The sequence below is a fragment of the Meleagris gallopavo genome, chromosome 3 (genome assembly GCF_000146605.3).
Source record: "Meleagris gallopavo isolate NT-WF06-2002-E0010 breed Aviagen turkey brand Nicholas breeding stock chromosome 3, Turkey_5.1, whole genome shotgun sequence".
Lineage (NCBI taxonomy): Eukaryota > Metazoa > Chordata > Aves > Galliformes > Phasianidae > Meleagris > Meleagris gallopavo.
This window is the reverse complement of record NC_015013.2, coordinates 25310337-25316336: the sequence shown is the minus strand read 5'-3', so window position 1 is coordinate 25316336 and position 6000 is coordinate 25310337. Positions and strand designations below refer to the sequence as shown.

General features: G+C 35.4%; 1 protein-coding gene across 2 annotated transcripts in view; it reads right to left on the bottom strand.

Annotated features, from left to right (window-relative positions):
- SEMA5A (semaphorin 5A) overlaps positions 1-6000 on the bottom strand; it is a 238393-nt gene that overhangs the window by 19253 nt on the left and 213140 nt on the right. The gene's annotated exons all lie outside the window — the stretch shown is intronic.

The following is a 6000-nucleotide window of genomic DNA, read 5'->3' as shown; positions in this document are numbered from 1 at the left end:
TCTTTTTTTTTAATAATGCCAAATAAAAGAAGAAGCTGTTAGCCAGCAACTCATTTCATGAGATATCAAGCTTTATCTTTCCAGATATTCCCTCTTTTATTCATTTTTTTTTTTAAATTTAAATTTAAAATGATCATCTATTAGCTCAAATAAACAATCAGATGGATTCCTACTGCAGTGTATAGACCTTCATAAAATCAAATGTCAGCCACAAATTGCCTAGATAGAAGATAAATTGTCTGTAAACATTCCCTATGTCTTGTTCAGTATAATAGAGGCAGTGATCCCCAACATTTTCTACATAATTTTCAGCGGACAAGAATGAAAATTACAAAATGTGCATGCATTTGAAACTGCTACCTATTGTCTATCCATAGGTGATCAATAATAAAGAGACTGATGTGACATTCAGGAATGTCACCATGCTCCACAGATATGGTGGTCCAGCTACACCACAAGCCTCGGGATGTAATGGGAGAAGCAAGACTGAGGAAGATGGAAAAGAGCAGATACAACATAGCAGAAAATGTTAATCATGGTTAAGCTGGACAGTGTAATTACAACTGCTTTTCTTAGCAACTACTGACTGACAGTTTGCTCTCCTAAATTTCTAGGCCTTTCAAGGACTATCATAACTACCTCTTCTGTTTGTCTTCAGGACTTGTCTTTCTCAGCAACAGAGGATGATAAAGCATCATCATGGCTAAATAAGATCAAAGGAATGGGTATTTAGTTCTTCAGTTTTTACAAGACTTAAATAGAGTTCTGTGGTTTCTTTCATCTTTTGTTAAAGTCGCTTAGCAACACAGCACCATTTGTTTTTTTTTCCCTTTTGTCATGGGGTCTTTAATGTTATTTTTGCTTCTTATAGGAAGAAAAATACACAGCTGCAAGGAAAGTTCCAGCCACTACAGTCACTACACACACTTACATAGCAGACTGTGGAGCTGTTGGACTAAAGAAAGTAATTAAAGTAGTTCCACAATAAAAGACACAAACTGTCTGCATTTCCTGACAATTACTGTGGTTGGTCCCTCTTAGAAAAAGACCCTCTTCAGCTAGCAGGGAGCTCTACAATATTGCTTTTTCCTTTACTTAAAGTAAGAACTTTTTGCCTACTGACTGTGTCGTGGTTAATAAATATTTCTTCACTACCATGAAAAGAAGCCGGGGGAAGAGGTTGTTCCAGAGAAAAACAGTGTACAGAAACGTGACCTCTTGGGGACATGATAAAAAATTCACGTTACTGAAGAATTTCCAAGAGACTATTAAATAAACTGGATATCCTGCTATGTAGTCGGGTTTTATAAGAATGACAAAGGAAGTGGAGATGACACAATGGCCTCACCTTCTTTCAAGAGAGCACAAATAGGATTGCAGGCTTGTTTATATACTGTCTGGTCTAATTTCAAATTTAAATAGCCAATAACATTATTCTTCAGGGTTTGGGGTTAAGGTTTATAACGTTTTATGTTCATCTTTTTGAAAGCATAGCAAAAGAGAATAAATAAAGCTGAGAAAGGTCAATCTTTTCTATGAAGGAATATAAATAGAGGCGCAGTACTTTCCACTAAAATGCAAGTGGTACGTTTCACAACAGCTGAGTAAAAAATAAACATAGGGACACTAGCTGGTATGTAGTTTACAGACCTAACAGAGTACTGTCCCCATCCAGGCACCCAGAGATCATCCCATTCCATATCATTTAGTCTTTTTCCTGTGAGATATAGCTGCATGTGTTTTATTGTGGAAAAGGGAAATTCTAACATCAAAGTTTGCAAAGACAAAGTCTTGTTTCTGTGATGCTAGTTACCTTTTATTCATAAAAGCAGAGCTGGATGAAACAGTCTTTTTAGTGCAGTGCAGAAACACAGAAGACAAACTAATGCTTTTAGGAAAAGCATAACAACAACAAAACCCAAGGATCAAATTGGGTTTAAGTCTGCAGCTGAGACCTGTAGGTTAGAAGAGATGTGGTTGCTTCCAAATGGTTGTTTTCTCCACACTGGCAGCAGAAGAAGCCTAGAGAGATCAGAGCCTATGGAAAGATAGGCATTAGCAGCCTCAGAGACAAGCTTTATTGCCACTGGAGTAATTTTTTTTCTCTGGTTTAGGAATTTACTGCGGGATACTTTTGCCTGTTTCTTTGAATAGGTCTTTCTTTCGTCATGGCCTATTTGTAGGTTAAAAAAAGGGAAAAAATAATTAAAGCAATAATGAAGAAAAAAGCAGTGATCAATAATTGGCTAGGGGATGCATATGTACCATAGGTGGTATTTTAGGAAGTCACATATGTATGAAACTATTTTATTAGCACATTTACAGGTACATGAATGCTTGCAGTTAATTTATTCAGTTATTCGCAAACAAAACATCATCTCTAAAACAAACTAAAACTACTGTGGTAACAAAGGTAAACTGATGAAATCCCAAAATACTGGCAAGGAGGTCAGAGTTTCAAATCACAGACAATAAACATCCTTTTCCTCTGATCCACCAAAATGATCTCAGTAGTAGAGGGAACAAAATTCCTTCAAAGAGCTCAGATTGCATGCCTTTAGACTCCTTATTAATGGCACTTTGGTGTTGATGTGCAAAAGAAGAAAAGAGAAGGCAGCAAGAAGCAAAGAAAAACAAAGATGAAGAAAAAATTATCTTTTCCTACAGTAATAAATGGACAGATGTGTAATGTTGTGAGCTACACAAAGACAAAATGTCTTACATTGGTTATTATTTCCAGGAAAATATGTAATTAGTTAGTAAATTCCTGTAATGTTTGTAAATCTGCTGAATTTACCATTAAAAAATGTTGTTCTTCGTCACCCATTTCTCTTCATGATGTGAATATCTCACAAAACGTGAAGATTAACAAAATCCTAATATGTGTGATTATAGTTTCCTTCTTTTTATATTGACCACATAGCAGTAACAAAAAGAAAGCAGAAATACATTCACGGTTTCTTTCTATAGTTATTGAGACCGTTCTGTGCTTGCCAGCTCAACTCTATTCAGCATATCTCTGAGCCATAAAAAAGGAGATGAGGCACAGGGCCAAAACATAATTCGCTAGTGCAAGTTTTCCTGCCTCTCAAAACTGGCTGCTTGGAAACTAAGTAGTGCAAATAGGTCTTACTATACACTAAAGTACAGATTATTTCCGCAGCTTATTTCAGACCAACCTAGTTAGTTGAAGCCAAAATTGTATGAAGGAACATTCTAAAACTTGCACAATGTAGACAAATTGTATTCCTGGGCTTGCGTTGCAATTAATTTCTGGTAAACTTCTGGCACTGTTCAATTTACCATTATATATTTAGCCTTTGAGTACTATAAACAAAAACTGATCTGCCCAGTAACTCCTAACAATCCACACTTCAGCAAGTATTATTTCCCTGGCTACAAACTGTGGGAGAAACTTAATAGTAGTTTCTTTCTCCCCTCAAGAACAATTTAGGAGTAGTTGCTGAAGGCAGCTTCTAGTTGGCTTCAGTATTTTTTTTTAAAGTTATAGGATCCCTGCTGTACATTTAATAATAAATTGTTGGCTATTAGTATGTATATTTAAAATTGTGCTGCAGGACACTTAACTAGACAAGAGAGCCCTGTGCACTTTGCGATTGCTCCATGGGCTTTTTCATCGTGTTAGTCCTTCAGAATGTCACTGAGCCAACTTAAATGATTTAGATGCATTAAGTCCTACTACGCAGGACTTAAGCATTATTCAATATATTTCTCTATCACTCATCTTTTTCATCAATTCTCATTCTAAGGGTTTCATCCTGTCTGTCATAAGCAAAATAGGTAGAAAAATAAAACCTAAGCCAGAATTAACAGGAATGCTTCTTTTTGACAGCCAATTCACTCCTTCCTACTACCTTCTATATTTCTGAGCGGTTAATGACTGGATTATAAATAAATAGATGGGTTCCATTAAGGAACACATGAAGTGGTCCTTACCCTGAAGGAACTCAAGTAAATCTATCAAAGTATCAAATTCTTCTGTATTGCACTTTAATTTCTATTAGTAAGGCCAGGTCTCTAGCATCATGGTCAGAACAAAATTCCCTCATGTTCCTTTTCCTTTCTGTCTGCATCTCTTTACCACACAGACAAGACTGAATCATGCAGAGTTCTTATTTTATTCCTCTGTGACAAGAGGGGCATGACATATCTACTCTTACTCAGTCCCTGCATCTCCATCTGTAGCCTACTGTAAGTGAGAAATTAATACCATTATGAGATCTGAACCCCCACCAATCTTTCATCAGCAAGGACTGTATGATCAAACCCTACAAAGAATGTTTTAGAAACTCACATATATAGCTTGGGTAAGAATGACTTTATATACTAGTCCTGAATACAGGCATCCAGGAAATAAAAACTAGTCACCTAGGGCAATGGTCTATAAGAAAGCTAAAAAGCAATCCGCCAACAAGTTTTCCTACTGCCTGATCTCTTCTGTGCCCGTACTGTGGAGTCTGCCAAGTTTGTATGCACAGGCTGGATGAAAGGCTCTTCACCTATGTATTGTTTATTTCTTGACTTGTTGAGGTTACATGATGTCAACATAGCAGATATTCATGTTTACCAGAATTCATTTTTATCAATATAGTTTTCCTATTAATTAATAAACTGGTATGAGTTATGAACAAGCCTTATTCAGCAATCATTTTTTTCTTCCAAGTCAAGAAAAATTATGTCTGCCACTTAGAATGTTTTGCCTTCAAATTTATCTGAGATCTAACTGAGGCCCTTATATTTCTTTTTAATTATAGATAACAATTCCATCGTGAGGACCTTCATGATTCCTTGCTGACTATCATACATCTAAATACTTAATTCAAGATGTACATCTTTGTTCAAATCTTTTTTGCACTAAAAATACAAATGAATTTTGTCTCTGAAGAAATAAACTAAATACAAGGACATCCCTTTTTCCTTCAGAAAGGCAGAGTTACACGTAATTAATCAATTACAGATGTAGGAAAACTTATTTCTAAATTTTTGTATTGAAATAGGGAGAAAAAAACAACACAGAGTTTCTCACTCATTATCCTTCTTTCTCTCTATAACTTTCTGTACCTTGAACTGCTTCCTCCGATTCAAATTACACTTTCTTATCTTCATATATTCTCAACTATATTCTTCCTTCTTCTTTTTTTTTTTCCCCCACACAAAAGCCTTTGAATTTGGATGTCTGTTTTATGACAGTTATGAGGTCACTAGAACCAAGACGCCTTTTTCTTTGTAAATCGCTGAGATACAAAAATGATTTATAATCCCAAGTAGTTTCTTGAAAATGTGTATTCCACTTGCAGTCCTTTTTACAGAATCATAAAAAAACTTCAGTGAAGGAGAAGCTCAAAATTCCGTGAATAATCTAAGGCCTGATTGAGATACCAGCAATTATGGTGACCAGTGCTGAATTCTATTTGCTAGAGGCTCTATACTCAAAAGCCAGCAGATTCTAGCAATCACTGTAATGAAAATGATATTTTTGAATTTAAGACTATTCCAGCATTCCCATAATGAATTTCTTCTCTTACAAGATTACTTATTGAAATTATGTTTTTACAACCAAAGTCTCAAAAGTGAAAGATTACATAGCTGTTAATATTGTTAATAGTAAACTAACTGACCTTACTGGGGAATCTTATTCAAATCCACTTAATGTAACTATTTTGGGGGATTCTATTGGGTATGAACACATTACTGAGAAAACTGAAAATCACTTGCCAGGGGCAAAAAAAAAAATAATGATTTCCTGAAAAGCAACAGAAGAAAAAGACTTCTCCACATGGCATTTATCCATCAACCATGTCTTAGGTAACTATTCACCTTATTTAAAGATATTCCTGCATCATAAAAAACAATGGCTTTTACTTTCGCAGGCAGTTATCATGAATGTGCATCCTGCAATAGAACATAATCACTGAAATTTCCATGTAAACTTTTGGCAAGCTAAACTGGACTGAGCTAATTAGTTTCCTCAGAAATAAA